Genomic DNA, 27,422 nt, shown 5'->3' on the forward strand with positions numbered 1-27,422 from the left:
CATTTACAACACATATTAAGCGGTCTGTTATTTATTTCAAGACTTTAATTGGCACAATATATTAACAGCATTGTTGCAACAGTTTCACTTAGGGCTTTTTTTTTCTCTCTAAAAAGAGAAAAAGAGCGAGAGAGAAAAGGGGAGAGCTAGAGAAACAATCACCCAGAATTACGCTATAACCCGTTACGTTATTCCTTTAGCCTAAATGAACTGTTAGAGTTGAAGAAAAGAGGAAAAAAAGGAAACTAGTTTCAGAAACTATATTTTAAACTTGATTCCACTTTATTAAGCCCAGACTAGTGTTTTTTTTTTTTTTTTTTCCCTTGCCATTACTACTATAACCTATTATGAGAATTTTTTTCCCAGGGACAAAAACAACACCAACTTTCTCTCCCTGAGAGCTTCTTATTGTTCATTTTTGTTGCTATTTGGAGAAAAAGCTCATTAAAATATTATGAAGCACAGAGCGTAATGATGTGCCAGCCTCCGCCAATGAGGAACATCTGTAGCGCAGCGTATGTATATTTATATTACAGTCAACTCGAGTGCAGACTCTCGCTCTCACCCCTTCTCTGCTTGCCTCTGCGCTACAATTCTTTGTCCCGACTACAGAGCCCGGCAAACATGTGAAGCGCACAGGCTACAGTGCACTCATTGTCAGTCTCTGGGGCTCTGAGTGCCAAATGTTATTATTTCATCATTAGCCCGGAGCTCACGCCAGGGTAAACTGTGCTCTGCTAAATGCCTCCAAACCTTCGTTCTTTTTATTCTCCCGGTTATTTTTAAATTGTATCTTTTCCCTCCTTTCAGTTCTCTGGCACAAGAAGGATCTGCAAAGTGCATCCAACACGCACCCAGTTCCCAAATCCATGCTTCTCTCTCTTCTTTACGTTATTCCACTTGCTTTCAAACCAAAGAACCTTGGGCATAATGAAAACATTGAGAGCTTGCCTATACCACAAATATTTGTGGAAAGCACACGGTGCCATTTTGCCAGACTACTCTTATTTGTTAAACTGAGTTAAGTGTAACGCGATTCCAAAAACTGCCTTTAGAATGAAAGACAAGGCTTGTAAAGCCAGGGAGATAATTACCGCAATCTGGGTTACAGAAAATGCAAAACAAAGGAGCACAATCCCATTTTGTGTGTGTGTGTGTGTGTGTGTCTGTGTGCCATGTGGTCTTTTTATTTTGTTTTGTTTTGTGTTTTTTCTCTTTGTTAATGTACCCAAACATGTAAATATTCCATGGCATGTGTTGTTCGGAGATAAAAATCAACCTGGAATCCTGCAAGGACAGAAAAAAACGCATCTTCTGTAGTGGACAGTGGCATGTTTGTGGTGGGAATATCTTTTCAGAAGGGACAGCTTGCTTTCTGTTTTTTCTTCCTCCATCTAGCAAACACCCACCCAAGTGTGGCAGTTATCACCCATTGGCAAGATTCTGACACCCACCTACCTTCCTTTGAAGCTATCAATCTCTCTTTGCATAAGGATATAAAAGTTGATTTGAAAAAAACTTGTGTTCTAAAATCTTTCCTGTGAATCCATAAAAATACTGGAGAATCCTCCACCCTCTCCTCCCCATGGTATTTTATGGGGATTATTATGCTATCAGCCTTCCTATTGTTGGGACTGTTGTCCTTTGGGATGGTTTTGCAGACTGGACTATTCTCAGCTTTCCTTTCTTTGTCTGCCAATTGTTTCTAGATCTAAACCACTTTCGGAGACAATTATTTCCATACGTGTACGTGTATGTAAATATTAATAATCATTGCATATATGTATACTTACGTGTGCATAAATAAACACCATCCCACATGTATTTCCCATTTTTAAAGAGCTAGTTCTTACTCCATAAAAAGATTTGTGTTCCCCAAAGCAGGCTGTTAACGTTCTTTATTACAGAGAAAGAGCAAACCTTCCACGTCTCCTTGTTTCATGTTTAGAAGGAGTGAACCTTGCAAGTCTGAGCTAAGCTTCTTGGTATGTTTTAGCCGAGTCTGGATTTTGGGCTGTAGATTTTGAAACGTACATCACCCAGTTTTCTCAAAAACAGTCACCGCAGTTTCGTCTTTAAATTTCATCTGGACTGTCTCTAACAGTCCGGCTGACCCCATCATTTCCTTGTCTTATTACTAACATGCTTCCCCCGACATGCACAACAGGATATTTTTCAGAGGAAAAGGCAAAAATATATGAGGGGTTTCTTTCCTTCCAGATGTAGACATTGTGTCGCCCGCTTAGCAATAAGTAGACATAGAAAATGAACTTGAGTTTAGAAGAGACAAAATACAGGACGTCACTAAGGTGCATGTAAGGATAAACCCATGAAGCCCTCGAAGCAGAATTTGGCAGCAGAAACGTCCCATTGAGCCAAAAAGCCAGCCAGGGCATAGAAGCTTGTTATTACGACTTGCTCTGTGAGTAAGACCCACAGGGAGACTGTGAAGGCTGCTTAGTGTGAAGCCTGTTTAGAATAGTTGGGGGGTGGGGAGTGTGCAGTGAGCCTAATCAGGCTGTTTGCAACCATCTTAAAATCTTAAAAAAAAAAAAAAAAGGCAAAATAACAGTTTTATGAAAAAAATTCCTAAATAAGATCATGGATCCCATTTTGAAATCTATTCCATTAAGGACAGGTAGTTCCAAATATGGAAACATTTAAACTACCTGTTAGAAAATGGATCAGAAGTGATGCATTTGAAAGAAAGTAGTAACAAATGCTCAAGATTAGAAAGGCGTGCCAGGCCAGACATAGATGAACCACTTTGAAGCTTTGGTGAAGAAAGCCTCCTAGGCAAGTCATACTCTCTGAATTATGTAAAGCATAATTGGCTCTTTCCCTCTATCACTTCCATTTTTATTGGAAGTGATTGGAATTTTGGAAGTTTATTGGAATTTTAACATGATTGAATTGTTTTTTCTAACACTTAATATTAGATTGAATCATGTGAAATTTAGACTCTTTGACAATTTTTGAATTACAAAAATGTAATTTTATACAGTTCAGCCTAATCATTCCTTCCCTGAACATTATCTGTCTATTTTCTTCTGATTGACTCATTTTAGAGTCCACTATTATTTTTGTATTGTTTTCTTTCTTTTTCTCTGCTTTCACATATAGTCATTCTTCATATTTTAATGCCTGTTGAAAATTTAGAGAATAGTTGGTTTAATGAATAGAAACCATTTAAAACTAGTGTTTAATGTGGGGTCAAAATGGGATTGTTTTCCTTTCAGTTCTATTCTGAGGCCCTCTGTATATAGTTCAGTTTTCCAAATCATTCACCCATTACAAATATTAGGGGCAGGATGTTGTATTTGATGGCCTCAAGGCTTTTACTTCAAGTCTTATAAAGGAAAACTTGGTTTTAAAAATAATCCATGCAAAAGAAATGGGTCAGAGTAAATACGTTCATAGTATCTGTTACAGATTTAAACTGATCCTTTCGTAAATTCAGAAGTCCCAAGGGTGGGGAAGGGAGTTTCCATAGTGTTGTCCATGTGCTGTGGGAAAGAGATGATGGTTCTTTCCTTCCCTGCCCCTAGGAAGGGCCATGCATTCTGGAGAAAGATGCAAACTGGAACATGCTGGAAGCAGAGTGGAAAGGAAGCATTTATAAGATTCCCACAAAGTCTCCCTCATTGTTATGAAGGCTGGATTGAAGAAAAGTGTAAAAACTATCCGAATGAGAGGCTAGAGTAGCCAATGTTACCAGAGACTTTCAGCATCTTTCCCAGCTTTTATGGAAGGCATGAATGATGAAATTAAAAGCCTGGTGAGTTTTAACCCAACTGTTCTAGTTGTCCAATAGAAAAAACGCAGTCCAGTACACTTCATTGGTTTAGAAATAACACTGAACAGGTAATTAAAAAAACTTAATACAACTAGGCATAAGCAATGCAAGAGTACAACTCTCAACTCTATTTTACTTCCCTGGCATATAAAAACTTTACTTTGTATTAGTCCTACAAATGAGTTTTGTTCAAAAAATTTTCATAGTATCATTCATTGGGAAGTAAAAAATTAATCTTCATACAATGACTCAAAATTATAGTAATGCCTCTGTATGCTATTCTTCATAATTAGTAAAAGTAGAAAAATTTAAATATTTACTTTGAAACCAATAGGTGGTGCTATAAATTTCTAGATTTTGCAATATGCTCTTTTATTTTCCCATTTCTCAGTGGCATTAGAAATTTCTCTAATTATCACAGTAAAAATTTTCATTGCAATAAGATAAAAAAATGCCTGCACTAACTTTCCTATTCACTTAGCCACTGTGATATGTCTCTCTTCCACTGGAAAAATAAACTATAACTCAGAGTGTAAACTAAAATGCAAGGAATCTGTATAATTTTTGGCAGAAATATTTGTTTATGGAAACAGATCCATCTATAATGCTCTTTGGTCTTTCTTTTGCTAGTCTTTCTACTAAGGGGAATGCAATAGAGGAACATAATTTTACTATTTAATATTTCACTGTATAAAATATCTTTAAAAAAAAATATCTTACGGTGTTAGATTTATGGAAAAAGCAGTAACCACAGTATCATGGGATCTTGATTTTCTTATCATGGTATCAGCGACTGCCAGAATCACGGGACACAAGAGGACCTGGAAATCAGGCAGCTATTTCTGAGAGAACTGACTAAACAGAATCTGAAAATGTTAGAAATAGGCACTTGATATTTGTCATCATAGGAACCAACACACTTTTTGGTATAAGACAAAAAAATTCTGAAGGTTCACAGACACCGAAAAACTAAAATCCAAATTCCACTGTAACTTTCAACTGTAAACAGTGATCTCAAACTGACGAGTTTCATTGATGAGCTTCTTTGAACTTTAAATTCGTTTCCTTCCCTTGTAAAAGGTATGGACGTTCTTTACAATCTTCTAGGTGTGTATATGTGCATGTATATATGTTTGCATGTGTGTGTGTGTTTAAAGCTGATACACTGGAAAAACTCAAGAGGTTCAGTGATGTCTTACAAATGTACTGAAAAAAGGACTAATGACAGCTGCAACTAGTTCCCATCTTAATTCTATCGTTCATCAAACATCTGGGTGATTTTTACCTCTCTTCTTCCAGATGCTTTGGTAGCTTGTAGAAATAGCCCCAGATGCTTCTCAGTATTGAATGAGCAGCCTCGTTACAACTGGAAGATGTGTTTGCAGAAGACATCATAATTTGCATAAGATTATATTTTGTGCAGCAAAGTTTCATCCTTCTCAGCTGGAGCACTTTTTGGGCTGGTTAGTTACTTCCTGCTTCCTCCAGGCTTGCTCTTCAGCATCAAACTGCTTCTTCCTGGCTTAACTAACAGGGATTGGACTGAACCAACTATTAAATAGTCATTTTATATTTACATTAAGTATTCCATAATGTTTAGGGTACAAGTAAGGGGAAGACATGACTTAAGAATAGAAGCAAATGTCTCTTAGGAAGCATTAATAAAAACATGGTATTCAGGAAATCGAATTGAGAGTACTATTCTACACTGTGCTGGGCACTGTATTTTAAAATGAATTTATGATCAATTAGGGTACACTAAAGGGGAGAAACAAGAATGACAAAGAGACATGATAAGCCACATTAGTTAGAATTTAAGGAATTGTAAACTTTTGACAGAATAAGCAACTATTGGTGAAGGTGTAGAAGGGGTAGCATAGGATAACTGTCTCCTAGTAATTGCTGAGCTATCGTATAGAAAAGGTACGAAAGTTATTTGATATGATTCCAGAATGCTTATCAAGAATTAATTGAAAGAAGTTGTCATTTAGTGTCTTATTTTACTGTCAAGATATTAGCATTAGATATAGACAGCTTTCTTTCACCATTATAAAGTGAAATATAACATAAAGTGAATCCAACAATAAACTGAAATTAAATAGACTTAATAAGGGCATGTTTTGGCTCAATAGCAAAAAGAACCTTTTTAAAACAAATCTATTCACTAAATATTTATTGAAAACCTATGAGGTACCAGGTACTTCTCCAGGCACTGGAAAGAAAGCAGTGGATAAAAATGAGTTCTTACTATCACATTCCTTTCATTCTAAGGTGAGGGGGATGAGTTATTAACCAGAGAAACAAAAATACACTATGTAATATATCTGGAGGTGATTAAGTGCTGTAAAGAAAGGGGATAGAGCAGCAGGGTGCCCTTTTAGATAAAGTCGATTAGTACCATCTGCTCATGGAAGAGACCATGTAGGAGGCATGGGATAATAAGATCCCATCATAGATAATGTTCCAGTAGAAACTGAGTAACCCGCTTGGACGGATACAAAGTGTTTCTTCGTATAAAGAAATTCATGTTTCTCTACTTGTGTATCCCACCAGTTTACATATTCATTTCTGACCTGGGGAATGTGTAACTCACCTCTACATGGCTAACGCTTACTACTTACTACATAGTGATGTTTCATCTAAGTGTGTGGCATGAACATTCTACAGGGAATTAAGCAATGGATTGAATGTACAATCCCTCAAATCCTGTCTCAACTCAGATGATAGATTTCCTTTTTGACATTCGCCCTCTTCCAATTCTTTGCCAATTCTATCTTCATCTTTCTTCTCTAGGCCCTGAACAAGTGAGTATTAGTTTGGCTTTTTAAAACTGTAATGATGTAAGATATGATTGATAATAGGAAGTATGGGAAAAATAAAGTTGCATAGGAAAGCACCTGACTCCTCTGGTCCCAGTACTTCTGTTTAAAGACCCCTCCCTGAGCACGTCTGATAGTAAACAGGAAAAGTAATTCAATGTTTTTGAGGAGGGGGGTTCACAACTTGCTTAGTTAAGATTAGATTCAGTGACATGGAAAGAAAATTGAAATTAATTATGGCTTAAATACTTGAGGTTTTATTCTCATAAAAATCCCAAAAGTTGGACATTCAGATTTGGTAAAGCATTGCATAAAATCTTGAGCGAATAGGCATTGTTTGAGGTTTCCATTATAACTAGAATGAGGTTTTCTCATATATATGATCTTAGGGGTTATTGGAAGACCAGTCAACATACTATGGGTCTGAACTTAGAAAAGTCAACACTAATGTCTGTGTTACTTTCATCTGTTTTATATGTTAGATGTGTTGTTGCATAAATGAATTTTGGTGCTAAAGAAATTGGAAAATTGCTGATCTCTTTTCCACACAAGGATACTGAGGCCCAGAGAAATTAAGTGCTTTGCCTGAGAACTCAGGGCCAGCTATTGGCAGGGCCAACAGGAGAACTCAAATCACCTAATGGTATCAGTGCCATTTCCACTGTTAGGATAGGCAATATCTTGTTCAAATCCCATGGAACAGTAAACATAAAAGAGCTGAGGGATACCACACTGTTGAATCTATGAATCTATGCACCAGACATTACATTTCTTCAGTGTTGCCTAAGTATTACCATCCAAATGAATGATGAAAACTTTTAGAAAACAAGGATGCTGTCTTTATTAACATCACACTGTTCTGGACAACATGAGAAAGTGCAGAAGAAACTCTTTCTGGCTGAGTAAGAATATCACTAACGTCCCTTTAAGAGAGTGATGTTTCATTACTACACCAATCTGGTCTAAAATAGACCTGTTTTTCCCTTCTTTTATTTTCTTGTTTTAAAGAACTTCCGACGATATTTGGAATAAATTTTGTCCATGAGCTACAGAACCATGAAGTTGTAGTACAATTGATTTGCTAAGCCTGGATGGGAATTGCTTCCTTTTTAAATCAAAACTACTAGAGAAAGTCAGTGCTTTGCCTTTATGTAGAAGTAATGCAAGCCATTAATGTAGAGCCTCCCTGAAAATCAGGTGAAATTGTTTCAAACAGGGACTGGGTATGTTTGAAACTGAGCAATCTGTCAGAATCAGTTCCTATTTTGTGTATAGTTGAACTGATTGAATTACCATTTCTGCCTAGAACCACAGAAGCCCAGGAGAATTTGGGGGCCAAAATCTCACAAACAATAGTTCTTTGTCCAAAGGGAGCCCATGGCTGGGGTTTTACCTGCAACCATGTGTGATTTCGATGTAGAGCAGAATGATTGAGAATTCAGCTCCGTTCCAGAACAGGTCATGCATCTGTTGATTACTGCTCAGCCCAGCCACTCGTGTATGAACAGAGCATTCTACTACACATAAAAGCATGGAAAAATCTTTTCCATTTTCCCAGTAATTTAGAAGTGAAAATTCCCTGTGCCTGTGATCTATTCCTTCTCAGTTTAGCAACATGTGAAGTGAACCAATTTCTCCCATGTACTAGAGAATGGTGTGAAAGTAGGTGAAGCTGGCAGGAAACCCAGCTCCGCCACTCTGGATCCACTGGAGAATCCAGGCAAGGGAGGTGATAGCCAGATGACACTGGTGGGGTGATTTCTTCCAAGGGCTGCACATCTGGGTTGTGCTGCGGCCAAAAATAAGTCTTGTGCTCTGATGAGCTGCAGCTCCAAATTACAATGTGGAGAAGCAGAGTGTGCTGTGTACCATGGCCAATAATGCAGAAATGTTTGAGCAAGGTGCTGACTGTGTGTGTGTGTGTGTGAGCACGCCTGTGAGTGTGTGTATGCACTAGCAGAGTTTGCAATATCATGTGTTCATGCTTCTGAATAACAACATCTAGTCTTTTAAGCACAAGATTCCATGGGCAGTGGAGGTTTAGGTAGGATTCATGGGGAAAATCCACTTTATGTGTGTCAGGAGAATAATGAAACAGCACTTTGTCATAAGGTCTTTGTTTGGAATGATGATAGATCCATGGCTGGCTGATTAAAATGATATGAAAAGATATTTCCTTTCTCCTTAAATCCATCAGGGCTTGGTGTTTGGAGAAGGTGAAGAAAAGATTGTAATATTTTAATAGATTCAGGTATTCTTTGAATGTAGCAGGTATTATTTATGCAGTTAATGAAGACACATCATATATGCACATTTAAATTACAATGACTGCACTTTTCAAAAGTCATGTTTATTTTCCCACTCTTGTTTACCAAGTAGAAGGACTTTTTAAATCACATAACAGAGCCTAGATTTGATCAGGTAAATAACTAATGAGGCCCATGGATTGGACTCATTGCAAAGAAACAGAGGAAAACAACAGAATGGGAAAGACTAGAGATCTCTTTAAGAAAATTAAAGATACCAACGAAACATTTCATACAAAGATGGGCTCAATAAAGGACAGAAATGATATGGACTTAACAGAAGATATTAAGAAGAGGTGGCAAGAATAAACAGAAGAGCTATACAAAAAAGATCTTCAAGATCAAGATAATCATGATGGTGTGATCACTCACCTAGAGCCAGACATCCTGGAATGTGAAGTCAAGTGGGCCTTAGAAACCATCACTACGAACAAAGCTAGTGGAGGTGATGGAATTCCAGTTGAGCTATTTGAAATCCTGAAAGATGATGCTGTGAAGGTGCTGCACTCAATATGCCAGCAAATTTGGAAAACAGCAGTGGCCACAGGACTGGAAAAGGTCAGTTTTCATTCCAATTCAAAGAAAGGCAATGCCAAAGAATGCTCAAACTACCGCACAATTGCACTCATCTCACACACTAGTAAAGTAATGCTCAAAATTCTCCAAGCCAGGCTTCAGCAGTACGTGAACTGTGAACTTGTTCAAGCTGGTTTTAGAAAAGGCAGAGGAACCAGAGATCAAATTGCCAACATCCGCTGGATCATCAAAAAACCAAGAGATCCAGAAAAACATCTATTTCTGCTTTGTTGACTATGCCAAAGCCTTTGACTGTTTGGATCACAATAAACTGTGGAAAATTCTTCAAGAGATGGGAATACCAGACCACCTGACCTGCCTATTGAGAAACCTATATGCAGGTCAGGAAGCAACAGTTAGAACTGGACATGGAACAACAGACTGGTTCCAAATAGGAAAAGGAGTACATCAAGGCTGTATATTGTCACCCTGCTTATTTAACTTATATGCAGAGTACATCATGAGAAACGCTGGGCTATAAGAAGCACAAGCTGGAATCAAAATTGCTGGGAGAAATATTAATAACCTCAGATATGCAGATGACATCACCCTCATGGAAGAAAGTGAAGAGGAACAAAAAAGCCTCTTGATAAAAGTGAAAGAGGAGAGTGAAAAAGTTGGCTTAAAGCTCAACATTCAGAAAACTAAGATCATGGCACCTGGTCCCATCACTTCATGGCAAATAGATGGGGAAAGAGTGGAAACAGTGGCAGACTTTATTTTTGGGGGCTCCAAAATCACTGCAGATGGTGACTGCAGCCATGAAATTAAAAGACGCTTACTCCTTGGAAGGAAAGTTATGACCAACCTAGATAGCATATTGAAAAGCAGAGACATTACTTTGCCAACAAATGTCCATCTAGTCAAGGCTATGGTTTTTCCAGTGGTCATGTACGGATGTGAGAGTTGGACTGTGAAGAAAGCTGAGCACTGAAGAATTGATGCTTTTGAACTGTGGTGTTGGAGAAGACTCTTGAGAGTCCCTTGGACTGGAAGGAGATCCAACCAGTCCATCCTAAAGGAGATCAGTCCTGGGTGTTCATTGGAGGGAGTGATGTTGAAGCTGAAACTCCAGTACTTTGGCCACCTCATGCAAAGAGTTGACTCATTGGAAAAGACCCTGATGTTGGGAGGGATTAGGGGCAGGAGGAGATGGGGACGACAGAGGATGAGATGGCATCACTGATTCAATGGACATGAATTTGAGTGAACTCTGGGAGCTGGTGCTGGACAGGGGGGCCTGGCATGCTGTGATTCATGGGGTCGCTAAGAGTGGGACACCACTGAACGACTGAACTGAACTGAACTGAATTCAGGTTAGACAGCTCATATTCAGATTGAACGACCAGGTTCCTAATGACTCGGGAAAGCATAGGATTGTTCAACATTGCAATCAGTTGGGGAGATTCAGTACCAATAGCCCAGATGGCTTGAGCACTCCAATTTTATTTATTTATTTTTATAATAGATATTTGGTTTGAATGAGGCTAAGGACCTTTGTATCTTGACACTGAATATTGTCTTATGACACGATTCTGATATTATACTTCACAGCTCTAGTGACTCAATGCAGTAATAGAAACAAATGGTTAATTTTGCAAGACTTATCTTGGCCTACAGGCTGGGCATGTACACAGAAGATCATAGAGATATTCTTAGAGCCCTGGCCCTACCATAAAATTAAGGTGTAATGGAAAATGAGATATAACACATGTTTTCTATTCCCTTATTTATGGTTCTCCCAGAAATCAGTGTAGGTGCTTTGAAATAGTAGCAACAGAATCACCAGTTACTTATGTATTATAATTATTGAATCTTTTATGGCTGAGTAATATTCTATTACATATGTATACATACATATCATGTCTTCTTTATCCATTCATCTGCTGACGGGCACTTAGGTTGCTCTCATGTCTTCCTATTGCAAATAGTTCTGCTACGAACACTGAGGTGCACATATCTTTTCAAAATAGAGATTTTGTCTTTTCTAGATATATGCCTAGGAATAGGATTGCTGGGTCATATGATAGTTCTATTTTTAGTTTTTTAAGGAACCTTCCTACTATTCTTCATAGTGGCTGCACCAATTTACATTTTTGCCAACATTATAGGAGGGTTCCCCTTTTCTCCATATCCTCTTCAGCATTTATTGTTTGTAGACTTTTTGATGATGGTTATCCTGACTGCTGGGAGGTGTGGTTTTGATCTGCATTTCTCTGATCATTAGCAGTGTTGAGCATCTTTTCATATACCTATTGGCCATCTGTGTACCTTCTTCAGAAAAATGTCTATTCAAGTCTTTTGCCCATTTTTTAATTGTTTTTTTTTTAAATTATATTTTATTTTATTTATTTTTTTTCTTTAATAGAAAATTATTTAATTAGTATACATGTGTTCCCCATCCTGAATCCTCCTCCCTCCTCCCTCCCCACACCATCCCTCTGGGTCGTCCCAGTGCACCAGCCCCAAGCATCCAGCATCGTGCATTGAACCTTGACTGGCATCTCGTTTCATACATGATGTTTCACATGTTTCAATGCCATTCTCCCAAATCTTCCCACCCTCTCCCTCTCCCACAGAGTCCATAAGACTGTTCTATACATCAGTGTCTCTTTTGCTGTCTCGTATACAGGGTTACCGTTACCATCTTTCTAAATTCCATATATATGCGTTAGTATACTGTATTGGTGTTTGTCCTTCTGGCTTACTTCACTCTGTATAATAGGCTCCAGTTTCATCCACCTCATTAGAACCATTAGCAGCAACATAGACAGACCTAGAGACTATCAACTGAGTGAAGTAAGTCAGACAAAGACAAATTTTATATGATATCACTTACATGTATAATCTAAAAATAATGCAAATGGATTTATTTACAAAACAGACTCACAGACATAGAAAACAAACTTGTGGTTACCAAAGGCAGAAGTGGTGGAGGGTAGGTGGTGGAGGGAGGGATAAGTTAGGAGTATAAGGTAAACAGATACACACCACTATATAATATAAAATAGATAACCAACAAGAATCTCCTGTATAGCACAGAGAACTATATTCAGTTTCTTGTAATAGCCTATGATGGAAAAGAATCTGAAAATGTATGTGTGTGTGTGTGTGTGTGTGTGTGTAATTGAATCGCTTTGCTGTATACCTGAAACTGACACAATACTGTAGACCAACTATACTTCAATCTTAAAAAAAAAAAATTATTGAATCTGAGAGCTAGAAGGAAATTTGGAGGTTTCCAATGAATCTCTCTTATTGTAGATGAGAAACTCAGGACCTAGAAAAATTACCTTTTTTACCTCCAGAAACTAGAGGCCAAAATACAAGCCACAATACCAATGTTTTTTCCCCTTTTCTGCCCCATTGACTCATCAAGATCAAGTGCTTCTAAATTAAAATAAGGTGTAGTGTGTCTTTGCTATCCACATCATTTTTTGGTTGAAACTTCAAACTTCCATTGCTTCCATATTCCCCGCTGCCACCCAATTCTCTCTGGTTACCAGAAATTTCCATTTTTATCCATAGTTAAAATGTTTCCAGTGGCTTCCCCGGTGGCACCAGTGGTAAAGAACCCATCTGACAATGCAAGAAACAGAAGAGATAGAATCAATCTGTGGGTCGGGCAGAACCCCTGGAGGAGGGCATGGCAACCAACTCCAGGATTCTTGTCTGGAAAATCCCACGGACAGAGGATCCTGAGGGGCTACCATCCATGGTGTCGCAAAAGAGTTGGACATGGCTGAAGTGACTCAGCACTCACACATGCTAAAGTTTTCTGATCTATAAACACTATGCAATTCTTGTTTTTATCCTGGAAGTTCTTACAGATAAGACAAATCTAAAGAAAGGGATATTTCTGAGGTTATTCTAGAGATTATGATTGGCTCCATGGGGATTCCGTCATCTAAATCAAAGTCACTTCTGAATTTTAGCCGTTTGTTATTCCCTAGACCTGCCCATCCAGAGTCTGTTATGCTACATCAGCCCACCAGAGGGTTCTTCCCACAGTGGATGCACAGAAGGAAGCTGCTCTGAAACCTTCTACAGTCCTCTGGCCCAGATCCCCACTGGTGTGGGGTCAGATAAATATAAGGGCTCTGTAGCGCACTGTGGCAAAGGAACTTAAGACATCTTACGGTGTGTGGTGACCCAGCATTACCTATGGCTTCTAAATGAACAATGAAAATCCATCAACCATTTATGCACCTAATGAGTAAGTTACACACACACACACACATTTTCATTTGTTGTAAACTAGTTAGGTTCTTCAAGGGAAAAAATTGTCTTAGCGGAAGTATTCAATCTGTAATTTGCTTCTTATTTAATGCCAAAATGAGCATAAGATGAACAATGAGATGGTAAAGCTCTGATACCCTGTGTTGAGAGTTGCCTTTTTGCTCAAGAAGTGTTTTCCGGGCTTGCTTTGAATGGGCCCTCAGGCACCACTTCGACATTAATGCTGCTGTGATTTGGGGGTTTATAATGAAGTAAACTAAATGTCCATGTGTTTTGCTTAATATTGAAAAAGATCTTGTGTATGTTTAACTGGAGAGTTGCGTTTGTGCTTGGAGCTCATTCATTGAGTTTTCTTCATGGTCCAGACACAGTTCCACCAACTGTCAGCCCACATCTTTGACCCTGAATCACCCTGGAGGGTGCTGCCTAGTGGGACTGTCACATCATAGCATTCCGGAAGGTACCTCTGGGAATGCCATCTTTCTGATTCAAATCTGCTTTTTGATTTTTAAACATGTCCTCAACTTAAAACATGCATTTTACTCCTGAGTGGTTAACTAAAGAGTTTGTATCTCATCATTTCCTGTTTAGAACAATGCAAACAGCTCAATCTCAGATGTGCAATAAGACCTTCCCATGGCAGATCCACAACTAGAATTGGGGACAACCCACATATGCCTATTCTATTAAGGCAAGTCTGAGAAGGCAATGGCACCCCACTCCAGTACTCTTGCCTGGAAAATCCCATGGATGGAGGAGCCTGGTAGGCTGCAGTCCATGGGGTCGCTAAGAGTTGGACACGACTGAGCGACTTCACTTTCACTTTTCACTTTCATGCATTGGAGAAGGAAATGGCAACCCACTCCAGTGTTCTTGCCTGGACAATCCCAGGGACGGGGGAGCCTGGTGGGCTGCCATCTATGGGGTCGCACAGAGTCGGACACGACTGAAGTGACTTAGCAGCAGCAGCAGCAGCAGCAGATCATATCAAGTATTGTTAAGATACTCAAGAAATTTGGGGGCAGGAGATGTAAATGGATAGGGGTAAAGTAATATCTTTATAAGTCTTGTAGAATACTAGGTTATGCTTTCTGAAATTCTGCCATTTGATAAAGTCCAAGAAAGAGCTCTAGAAATTATTCTAAGAGGATCATTACAAAATTTTATTTGTTCTTCCCAGTAAGTTAAAGGAATAATTATTATAATTGAAATAAAACTTTGAGAATGAGATGTGCTTTTAAGAATTGGCAGATATTTCAGATGAAACTTGCAAAGGCTATTTGTAAAGATTCAAATTTGGCCCAAAGGTCATTTGTGGAGAATTTCATTGTTATACTGTAAGGATCTTTGTTTATATCTGTATACCTGTATTTTACATATATTTCTATGTATGTATCTCATACCTTAAGTATATTGAAACTTAAGTTTTAGTAAAGGACTATAATTTCAAAACCATAGCATACAAAGTGATGCATAATTCCACCAGAACATCAGAATGCAAAAGGCTCAGACAATCTTTTCGGAATTAGGATAAGCTTTGAAGAAAATTCCCAAGTTTATCATAACCAATAGGAATAAAAACCGCTCTAGCTGGAGAGAGATTCAACTCTCTGGTAGATTAGCTAGTCAGTTAAATTCAGCTAGTAAATTAAATTTATATTCTCTAATAATTAGCTTTGTTAATCTTGGGCCATAAGAGATTTTCTATTCATAGAGTAGCAAATGGTATTTCTTATTGAAAAAGAATCACTCCAGTGAAATCCAACACCCAAATATGTTCTATATAAAAATATGGCCAAATTCGTTTAGAGTGGTGGGATGGGGTAGGAGGGTGCCGCTAACCATGAGAGGTTTAATTTTTTGGAATAGCATGCTGTGTTTCTATCACCTCCTAAATGGTCACTGGAGAAAGTAAAGTCAAAGACCAGGATTGGCACACTGTGTCTCTGTCTCTCACATCTGATTTGGTCCCCAAGTTACCCATGAATTCAGTGCAGCTGACAGCTGGTTTTGATTGAGAACCACAGCATTAAAAGCAATAGTAGCAGCAGACCATTGCATATAGTCAACTACCTTTTCCTGGGGAATGGAGAGCTAATTGCTTGTCTTGCAATTTCTTCTCCTCTTCAAAGGAAATCAGTTTGATTCCTCCAAAGTTATCAAGCATAAAAGAACTCTGCCCCCAAATCAGGATTGCCCTTTTTCATTTTCCTCATGATTTCTGAGATTTTCACTGCTGGTACTCTGGTCTTCATATCCTGTTTTTCTGCTTCCACTTAGACGTGCCAATTAAAGAAAGATATGGTTTATTTAAAAAATATGGTCCTAGTGCTGACTGTAAAGAGAGCTCTTAAACAGGCCTGAACTCTTCATCAGAAGTAGTTGAACACAGTAAGTAAATCCCATGTTGAATGGTGACCTTGTAAAGTCTCCAAGAAGCAGGACTGTACTGGGCTTTGTAGTAGCTTAAATGAAACAAACCTGCTTCTTCCCTTGGGTCTCACCAATCCTGGGCCAGGCTATGTAATGGGCAAGGTGCCCACTTCAAGGGGCTGTTAGAACAGTCTAATGAAGTGGTTTCTCAAATGTGGACCCTGACCAGCAGTAACACAGGACTTATTAGAAATGTACAGTCTCAGGCCCCATCCAGCCCTGATGTGGGGCCCAGCACACTGTTATAACAAGCACTTCAACTGACTCTGAAGTTATATGTTCGCATTTGTGAAACACTGATCTAGAGCATCAGCAGGATTTCTGTTGATGCCTGTTGGCTTAAACCCGATTTAACTTCACTTAGGGGGAATGAAGAAGCCCATGTGAGCAAAGTTGAATGGACAGATAAAACAATGGCAAAAAGTACCAACGTATGTTGATTATGTAAAGATAGCCTGATATTTAGGCCTCTCTCATACGCACACAAACATATCAGTTTATAGATACAAAACCATTCATTTACCAACAAATATTTGTTGCAGTTTATCACATACCATAAAAAAGGCTGAGCATTGAAGAATTGATGCTTTTGAACTGTGGTGTTGGAGAAGACACTTGAGAGTCCCTTGGGCAGCAAGGAGATCAAACCAGTCAATTCTAAAGGAAATCAGTACTGAATATTCATTGGAAGGAACTGATGCTGAAGCTCCAATACTTTGGCCACCTGATGCGAAGAACTGACTCATTGAAAAAGACCTTGATGCTGGGAAAGACTGAAGGCTGGAGGAGAAGCAGACAACAGAGGATGACATGGTTGGATGGCATCACCGACTTGATGGAGATGAGTTTGAGCAAACTCTGGGAGTTGGTGATGGACAGGGAAGCTTGGCATGCTGCAGTCCTTGGAGTCGCAAAGAGTCAGACACAACTGAGCAACCGAACTGAATTGATCACATACCATTCCGGGTTGAGAATATCGTAGTAAATGAAATACACTAAACCGTGATTCATGCTACTTACAGTCTAGTAGGGAAGAACTTTAAGTCTATAAGCAAATGAATACATGAGATAGTAATAACTAGATAGGAATGACAGGGTAGGGGTTGGGTGCTATTTTGGATAAAAGAGTTAAGGAGGTAGAGGTAACTCTTAAGCTCTTGTCTCATATCCACTTAGCCATCTCTTATTTTATCTTTTGCTGCAGCAGCCAGATTCCTGTCATCTAAGAGCTTATCAATTTAGTTGTACCTTCATCTCTAGTCTCCTTACAGTGGCTTCTGTGCCCCACTGAGTTTATTCTTCTTGACTACCCTAGTAAATGGGCTTCCCAGGTGGTATTAGTGGTAAAGAACCACCTGCCAATGCAGGAGAAGTAAGAGACATGAGTTTGATCCCAGGGTTGGGAAGATCCTTTAAAGGAGAGCACGACAACCCACTCCAGTATTCTTGCCTGGAGAATCTTAGGGACAGAGGAGCCTGGTGGGCTACAGCCCATGCGGTCACAAAGAATCAGACACGACTGAAGCAACTTAGCCCACATGCATGAATCCTGGTAAATGCATGAACTCACTTGGTCAAGGGAAGTAATATTCCCTTCAATAACCTTTGACTGAATGGAGAGGGGAGTGGTAGATACATACTTGCCTCTTCCTCATCTGAGTAGATGATTCTGGAGCACATTCTTCATGAACCACAGAGCGAGCTAGCCAGACTGAGCTCTATCAGGTCACTAAGATACCCTTGGTTTAGTTTTCTCTCCCTCCTTGACTCCTTTCCTTGGGATCAATTTCCCCCCAAAACCATGTGCCTTCAAACTTTTGTTTCAGGCTCTGCTTTTGGGGAAATCCAGGCAAAGACAGTAGTACTCTGTAGTGAGGTGTTATTTCAGAAGAGATGTCAGAATTCTGAGGGAGGAAGTCAGGCAGGTATCCTGAGGAAGAGTGTTTCAGACCAGAGCAAATGCTGTGAGACATATTGGCATGTTTTAGAATCAACATGAAACCCACGCAGGTTGTGTGGAGTGGACACTGGGGAGTAAGCATGATAAGAGGTTGGGTACCAGAGGAGGCAGCATGCCAGATTAGTGGAACCTTACATGTCATCAAAAGGACTCTGGCTTTTGTTCTGAGTGACAAAGGGAGTCAATGGGGATTTTAAGCAAACACATGTATCTGAAAGATGTTTTTAAAAGATATCATTTTGTTTCCTCTTTTCAGAATAACCTACAGGGTAGCAAGGATAGTATTACCAAGACCACTTAGGAGGTTTTTGCCATAATTCAGGCAACTTGGACTATGATGGTAGCAGTAAAGGTGATGACTTGACAGAAGTGGTTCTTGGGTTGGATATAGAGTGAAAGAGGAATTAATGATGTCTTTGAATTTTTCAGTCTAAATAATTGCTATCAATGGAGTTGGCAAAATAAGTATCCAAGGGAGAATTCCTAAGCAAAATGAAGAGAATCTAATTTAAAGAAAATGAAACCACAAAATAGCTAATTTATATTCTGGTTCATCAGTAATAATCTAATAGTTGTGGCCAGGGGTGAATCACAGTTTATTCTTAGCCTATAAACTGCATGGACACCATTCAGAAGAGTAGGAGTTAGGCCTCCATCTTTTCATAGGCCATATCAGACACAAGAAAACTCTCAGATCATGTTATACCAACTATTCTCCATTAATTATTATATTTAATCCATAAGTCAACTTGAAAGTTAGGTATATTTATTCTCATTTTATAGATAATGAAACTGACACATAGCATAGTCAAGTCACTTCTCCAAAGTCTCCCTGCCTAAAATGGTTAGGTCTTAGATTCCAACCCAGGTCCTCTTAACTCCTATTGTCTCTGCTCTTACCACCAGTATCTCCTCCTCTTCTCCCATTCCTAGGGTAATGACTTGTCAAACCTGGAAGTTCTGACAAGTTTTTTATCTCTTACTCTTAAAAAACAAAACAAAACAAAACAAAACACAGTTTATTCCTCTCTCACATAACAGTGAAATATAAGGATTCTGTAGGTGATACACTATTTCAGCGTATTGGGCTGAGACTCTTTCTGTTTTATTTCTCTGGCAGTTTCTTTTAAATGTCTTTGCTTCTACTTCTTCTGCACGTAGATTTGGTACCAGTTGCAAAACTCTTCTACCTTAAATATCCCACCAAAGATAATTATACCAAATTGCTTTTCTTTTACCGTTTTAATTCATCCCTTTATCGTCTTTATCTACACCCTTCTAAGATATGTTTCTCTTCCCTCATTTCAGTGCATCTTTCTCTTGATGACTAACAAAGGCCAAGTTTTTTTTAGACGAAGGCAAATAGTTCTACAATGGAATAATATATACCAGTTGACATGGTGTATGTATTACGGTTTTCACCCTACATTCCCTGTCTTTTTAAAACTTTGCAGTACAGCTCATTTTCCTCAACTAGTGCTTCAAGGTCATCCCTCATATTTGTGTTGCACTCAGAAGATTGGACATGTGTTCAACAAGAGGATTAACCAAAGGAGTCCTCAGAACGGGCTGGATACTAAGAGAACCTACTCACAGAGAATCATGAATGCAAAGAGAGAATTCAAATTATATACAGTCAAGGAGAAGAACTCAGGCCTCAGCAAAGAAAACAAGACCAGGTTTAGGCCTACAGAACGTTGTGAGGTTGTAAACAGGAAATCATGTAATGAGGTCATAGGCCAGAAAAATCAGGAACACATGGAGTATAGTATATGAAGTAGGTTAGGACAAGTAGTTTAGAAATAGGATTGTGACCAATCAGAGGCTGTTGGAAACCTGTTTGTATGTGATGCCATCTGCTTGGTACAAGGATAGAGTTAATGGATTAAAAGCCTAGAAACTACATCTTTTTCATAAAAGGAATATTGTGGGAACTATAGGCTAATAGATTACGTGTCCATCATTTAATTAGCCAAGTCAGATCTGACAGCAATTTCTTTGTAAATGGGCTTCCTCGTGGCTCATATGGTAAAGAATCTGCCTGCAATGCAAGAGACACAGGTTCAGTCCCTGGGTAGGGAAGATATCCTGGACAAGGTAATGGCTACACATCCAGTATTCTTGCCTGCAGAATTTCATGGACAGAGGAGCCTGGCGGGCTACAGTTCATGGGGTAGCAAAGAATCAGATATGACTGAGTGACTAACATTTTCACTACTTTTTCATAGGCTAAGAGCTTATATGTTCATCATTTAATTAGCCAAGGTCAGGTCTGACAGCAATTTCCGTGTAAGTATCTTCACACGGTTGATTCTTTCAATGTCATCAACATTTTCAGATGTTGTATTGAGCCCGTGTTTTATATCCAATATTCCTTGAAAGGAAAGTTATGACCAACCTAGATAGCATATTGAAAAGCAGAGACATTACTTTGCCAACAAAGGTCCATCTAGTCAAGACTATGATTTTTCCAGTGGTCATGTATGGATGTGAGAGTTGGACTGTGAAGAAAGCTGAGCGCCGAAGAATTGATGCTGTTGAACTGTGGTGTTGGAAAAGACTCTTGAGAGTCCCTTGGACTGCAAGGAGATCCAACCAGTCCACCCTAAAGGAGATCAGTCCTGGGTGTTCATTGGAAGGACTGATGCTGAGGCTGAAACTCCAATACTTTGGCCACCTCATGTGAAGAACTGACTCATTGGAAAAGACCCTGATGCTGGGAGGGATTTAGGGGCAGGAGGAGAAGGGGACGACAAGAGGATGAGATGGCTGGATGGCATCATCCATTTGATGGACATGAGTTTGGGTAAACTCCAGGAGTTGGTGATGGACAGGGAGACCTGGCGTGCTGCGATTCATGGGGTTGCAGAGTCAGACACGACTGAGCGACTGAACTGAAGTGAACTGAACTCCATTTGGGAGGAGAAGTGGAGGTAGGTAAGTGAGCTGGCATAGTCCTTGTTCTTAAGACCTTTTTAGTTTTGTTTGGAAATATATATAAAACATAAATGACATGATTTGATAATGCTCTGATGGAGTTAGATATGAGGTTCGGTGGAGACACAGAACTTCATGCTCCTATGTCAGAGGTCACTTTCCAGAAAAGACTGCACTGCACTGATTTTGGAGCATTAATCAGTTTGCTGGGCACACAGAGGGGAGGGGACGTGTGGCACAGGAGTAGGTGTCCAAGCGGAGCAACCAGCAAATGCTTAGGAATGATCAGGTCTGATGTGCTCAGGAAACTTCAATGAAGTTGGTATCACTATATCATTAAGGACATGTGGTGGCTTCTGGGTTGAGGGATTAGCCAAAGACAGGGTTGGAAGAGCTGGGAAGGGTAAGATCCTGGAGGGGCTTGCACTCCATACCATGGAGTTTAGACTGTATTAGTCAGATGTTGGTGAGTCAAGGCACGATGGCGGGAGGGGAACCGTATGAATTGAAGGTTAGAGAAAGCCTTCTGGGGGCACTCATGGCTATTTGAGCTGTCCTTTGGATTATGTAAACAAGCAATTACTAGGTGGACCTGCAGTGATTGGAGACCCTTGGAGAGCATAATAAGCAAAAACAGAAGGTCCCTTTTCCTCAGAAATTTAGAATATTATACCAACAAAAGTTTGGAAATATTTTGGCAAGACTACTTCTTTCTCTAGGCTTTCTTTGAGCGAATAGTCTGAGAAGTACCACTGATACAGTTTTTTCATCTTCCTTCTTTTTCTCTTTAAAGAAATGATTTTCAGATAATTTAAATCAAATCATTTCTTTTCTGCACAGTGCTAGTGTTTTGAATGGAAAGAGCTATCTTAAAGGAAACTCATGTATTTTTCAGTACTAATATTTGACTAGTGAGCAAAAGCACTTCTTTGTCTGAAGAAGACATTCTCTAAAGAACATTGTTTTGTAGACGTGGGTCATGGAGTCTCTTGCCCCAAGTACCAAGGGTGTGCTGTAATCCCTGGCTCTATGAGTTAAGTGTTTTTCTTAAGGTGAGAGTGTTAGGTGTGTTTACCCCCATTTGCCTTAGGGGAGTGTAAATATCACTCCCAATTCTTTCTAGACTGGCTTTAATTGAAGAAGAAAGTAAAGCAACACTCACTGGGGAGGTGACTGAGTGACTATGTTTCTATAAATAATATGCAGATTCATTTTGATATTTGGCAAAACTAATACAATTATGTAAAGTTTAAAAATTAAATAAAATTAAAAAAAAAATAAAGGTAAGATCCTCTGAATGCTCTACGGGAAGTACTGCCTGTAACCCTGATGCCTTGAACCAAAGATCCTTTAGGCCAGAGACAGCATCTTCTATACCCTTATATCGCCTTGTATTGTACTGTATTCATGGCAGAATCTCAATAATGTTAATCACTCCTGAGAGTTACAGAAAACTGGAGGCTGATTCTGTGTTCCCAGTGCTTTCCAAACTTGCTTGATCATAACAGTCATCTAGGGTTTTTAGCACACAGATTTTGGAGCCTTATCCCAGATCCTTAGATGAATTAGGATCCCCAGGGAGAGGGGCCTGAGAAACTGTATTTATAGCAAGTGTCCTAAGTGACTCAATTTAAGCCAAGGTAGGGAATGCAGGCTTAAAGCATTGGCTCTATCAATGAGGCATAAATTCCTAGGGGTAATTGGGAGAAGATACACCAAGAGTCAAATATGAAAATAACATTTTTAGTTGAAAATTTGATATATCCCCCCTGAGACTCAAAGTGTGATCCAAGGACAAGCAGCATCGGCACCACCCAGGAGCGTGTCAGAAACGCAAACATCTACCTCTGACCGACTGCATCAAAATCTTCATTTTAACAAATCTCAGTGATTTTTGCATATGAACATTAGAGGAACATTTGTCTAGATCCGGGGCACTGAATTATGGCCAGTGGGTCAAATCTGGCCTGTTTTTGTAAATAATGTTTTGTTGGAACAAGTCACATCCATTTAGTTATATATTGTCTATGGCTGCTCTTGTGGTTCAGCAGAAGAAATGAGTAACTGAAGCAGACTACCTCATGACCTACAAAGCCGAAAATGTCTGCTATCTGATCATTTACAGAAAGTTCCTTGACCTCTGATCTTGAGTACAAGGTGTGCTTAAGAGTTTACCAAAATAGTAACAGAATCAATAGTAACAATTGCAATAGCAGTTCACTTTAAACATAACTTGTGAAAAAAAAAACCTTATCCCATTTTCTATCCTGTTCATTGTAAGTGAGATGTAAAGGCTCCTCGGGATATTATTTATTTTATAATCAATGACTATGTCACATCTATCTCAAACACTTTAATCAATCCTACACTGGCAATGAAACCTAATTCATCACATAGCACTAACAGTTTTCCAGTACCTAGACCCAGCCTCCAAACTCCTCTCCCGTTAACTTCTCTTGCACATCATGTCTCTTGTCAAACAAAATTTCTCCCTGTTTCTATCATCTAAACATTATCATCTTTTGCTGTTTAAAATCCACACAAATTCTTCTTTATGCAGAAAGCTTTCCATTCCTCCCTGATGATATTTAATGTGCACCACCAGTATTTAACTTTCTTATGCAATGCCCATTTTGTACCTACTTTATCTTGTCCAGTAAAGTAGACAGGTTTAAGAGTTGGGATGGTATTTTGATTCATTATGACTATGCCAAAGCCTTTGACTTTGTGGATAACAACAAACTGTGGAAAATTCTTAAAGAGAAGGGAATACCAGACCACCTGACCTGCCTCTTGAGAAATCTGTATGCAAGTCAGGAAACAACGATTAGAACTGGACATGGAACGACAGACTGGTTCCAAATGGGAAAGGGAGTACGTCAGGGCTATATAGTGTCACCATGCTTATTTAATTTATATGCAGAGTACATCATGAGAAACGCTGGGCTGGATGAAGCACAAGCTGGAATCAAGATTGCCAGGAGAAATATCAATAACCTCAGATATGCAGATAACACCACCTTTATGGGAGAAATTGAAGAAGAACTAAAGAGCCTCTTGATGAAAGTGAAAGAGGAGAGTGAAAAAGTTGGCTTAAAGTTCAACATTCAGAAAACTAAAATCATGGCATCTGGTCCCATCACTTCATGGCAAATAGATGGGGCAACAGTGGAAACAGTGTCAGACTTTATTTTTCTGGGCTCCAAAATCACTGCAGATGGTGACTGCAGCCATGAAATTAAAAGACACTTACTCCTTGGAAGGAAAGTTATGACAAACCTAGACAGCATATTAAAAAGCAGAGACATTACTTTGCCAACAAAGGTCCATCTAGTCAAGGCTATGGTTTTTCCAGTAGTCATGTATGGATGTGAGAGTTGGACTATATATAAAGCTGAGCACTGAAGAATTGATGCTTTTGAACTGTGGTGTTGGAGAAGACTCTTGAGAGTCCCTTGGACTGCAAGGAGATCCAACAAGTCTATCCTAAAGGAAATCAGTCCTGAATATTCATTGGAAGGACTGATATTGAAGCTGAAACTCCAATCCTTGGGCCACCTGATGCAAAGAGCTGGCTTATTTGAAAAGACCCTGATATTGGGAAAGATTGAGGGCAGGAGGAGAAAGGAACAATAGAGGATGAGATGATTGGATGGCACCACTGACTAAATGGACATGAGTTTGAGTGGGCTCTGGGAATTGGTGATGGACAGAGAGGCCTGGCATGCTGCAGTCCATGGGGCTGCAAAGAGTTGGACATGACTGGGACTGAACTGAACACGATTTCAGATGGGACAAATATATACAGGTGATGCATTGTGGATATTTATAAACTGGATATAATTCTTTGTATTCAAAAGTGACTGGATTTCAACCAGATTCTTGTGAGTGGTATGTGAGTGCCAAGGAGGAAAAGTCCCAGGAGCCAGGTCAAATAGTCTGGGGTAATCCCTAAGGTCATGGCAGCAGGTGTTGCTGGTTCTTGCCCATATCCTTGCAGACTATTACAAGTAACCCTGAAGCAAGGTACAGGAAATGCTGAATAAATACCCCAACTTCCTTATTCCTTGTTGGGGCAATTCTGAACTGTGTTCAGCTCAATCTATTTAAATCCCAGAGGGATGGAGCCCAGTGGCATAGAGCTGTAATCACTCCTTAGAGATCATTATTTTAGTCCTTTTGAGCTACTATGGAAGACTGCCATCGAAGAGGGGTGGTGCTTATACACAAAAAATACGTACTGCTCATAGCTCTAGAGGCTGGGGAATTTGGGATCAAGTGCTAGCCATTAGTGTGTGGTGAAGACCTGCTTCCCAGTTCATAGATAGCCTTCTTATCACTGCTTTCTCACATGACAGAAGGGGTGAGGGATCTCTCTGGATCCTCTTTTATAAAGGAACAAATCTTATTCATGAGGCTAGAACCCTCATGACTTACTCAGTTCCCAATGAACCCATCTCCAAATACTATCACATTAGGGATAGTTTTCAGTGTATGCATTTGGGGGAGATATAAACATTCAGTCAATGGTAACCACTTACTGGTTGATCTCCCTTTCCTGTCTTATTCCCTTGCTTCCTCACAATACTACTTGTGATCAATTTCCTATAAATTCTCTGGACCAAACTCCTCATCTCAGGACCTGCTTTTTGGAGAACCCAAATAGCAGTGGCCACAGGACTGGAAAAGGTCAATTTTCATTCCAATCCCAAAGAAAGGCAATGCCAAAGAATGCTCAAACTACTGCACAATTGCACTCATCTCACACGCTAGCAAAGCAATGATCAAAATTCTCCAAGTGAGGCTTCAACAATACATGAACTGAGAACTTCCAGATGTTCAAGCTGGATTTAGAAAAGGCAGAGGAACCAGAGATCAAATTGCCAACATCTTTTGGATCAAAGGAAAAGAATGAGAGTTCCAGGAAAACATATACTTCTGTTTTATTAACTATGCCAAAGCTTTGACTGTGTGGATCACAACAAACTGTGGAAAATTCTTAAGGAGATGGGAATACCAGACCACCTAACCAGCCTCCTGAGAAATCTGTATGCAGGTCAAGAAGCAACAGTTAGAACTGGACATGGAACAACAGACTGGTTCCAAATTGGGAAAGGAGTATGTCAAGGATGTATATTGTCACACTGTTTATTTAGGTCATATGCAGAATACATCATGTGAAATGCTGGGTTGGATGAATCACAAGCTGGGATCAAGATTGCCAGGAGAAATGTCAATAATCTCAGATACGCAGATGATACCACCCTTATGGCAGAAACCAAAGAGGAACTGAAGAGCCTCTTGATGAAAGTGAAAGAGGAGAGTGAAAAAGTTGGCTTAAAGCTCAACATTCAGAAAACTAAGATCATGGTATCTGGTCCCATCACTTCATGGCAAATAGATGGGGAAACAATGGAAACAGTGACAAACTTTATTTTCTTGGGCTCCAAAATCACTGTAGATGGTGACTGTAGCCATGAAATTAAAAGATGCTTGCCCCTTGGAAGAAAAGCTATGACCAACCTAGAAAATGAAAGTGAAAAGTGAAAGTGAAAGTTGTTCAATCGTGTCTGACTCTTTGCGACCCCATGGACTGTATAGTACATGGAATTCTCCAGGCCAGAGTATTGGAATGGGTAGCCTTTCCTTCTCCAGGAGATCTTCCCAACCCAGGGATCGAATCCAGGTCTCTTGCATTGCAGGTGGATTCTTTACCAGCCAAGCCACAAGGGAAGCCCAAGAATCCTGGAGTGGGTAACCTTTCCTTTCTCCAGGGGATCTTCCCAACCCAGGAATCGAACCAGGGTCTCCTGAATTGCAGGCGGATTCTTTACCAACTGAGCTATGAGGGAAGCCCAATCAACCACCAACCTACACAGCATATTCAAAAACAGAGACATTACTTTGCCAGCAAAGGTCCATCTAGTCAAAGCTATGGTTTTTCTAGTAGTCATGTATGGATGTGAGAGTTGGACCAACCATAAAGAAAGCTGAGTGCCAAAGAACTGATGCTTTTGAGCTGTGGTGTTGGAGAAGACTCTTGAACTGCAAGGAGATCAAACCAGTCAATTCTAAAGGAAATCAGTCCTAAGTATTCATGGGAGGGACTGCTGCTGAAGCTGAAACTCCAATCCTTTGGCCACCTGATATGAAGAACTGACTCATAGGAAAAGATTCTGATGCTGGGAAAGATTGAAGGCAGGAGGAGAAGGGGATGATAGAGGATGAGATGGCTTGATGTCATCACCAACTCGATGGACATGAATTTGAGAAAGCTCCGGGATTTGGTGATGGACACGGAAGCCTGGTGTGCTGCAGTCCACGGGGTTGCAAAGAGTTGGACACAACTGAGTGAC

Source organism: Bos mutus, chromosome 8 (genome assembly GCF_027580195.1).
Source record: "Bos mutus isolate GX-2022 chromosome 8, NWIPB_WYAK_1.1, whole genome shotgun sequence".
NCBI classification, from domain to species: Eukaryota; Metazoa; Chordata; class Mammalia; order Artiodactyla; family Bovidae; genus Bos; species Bos mutus.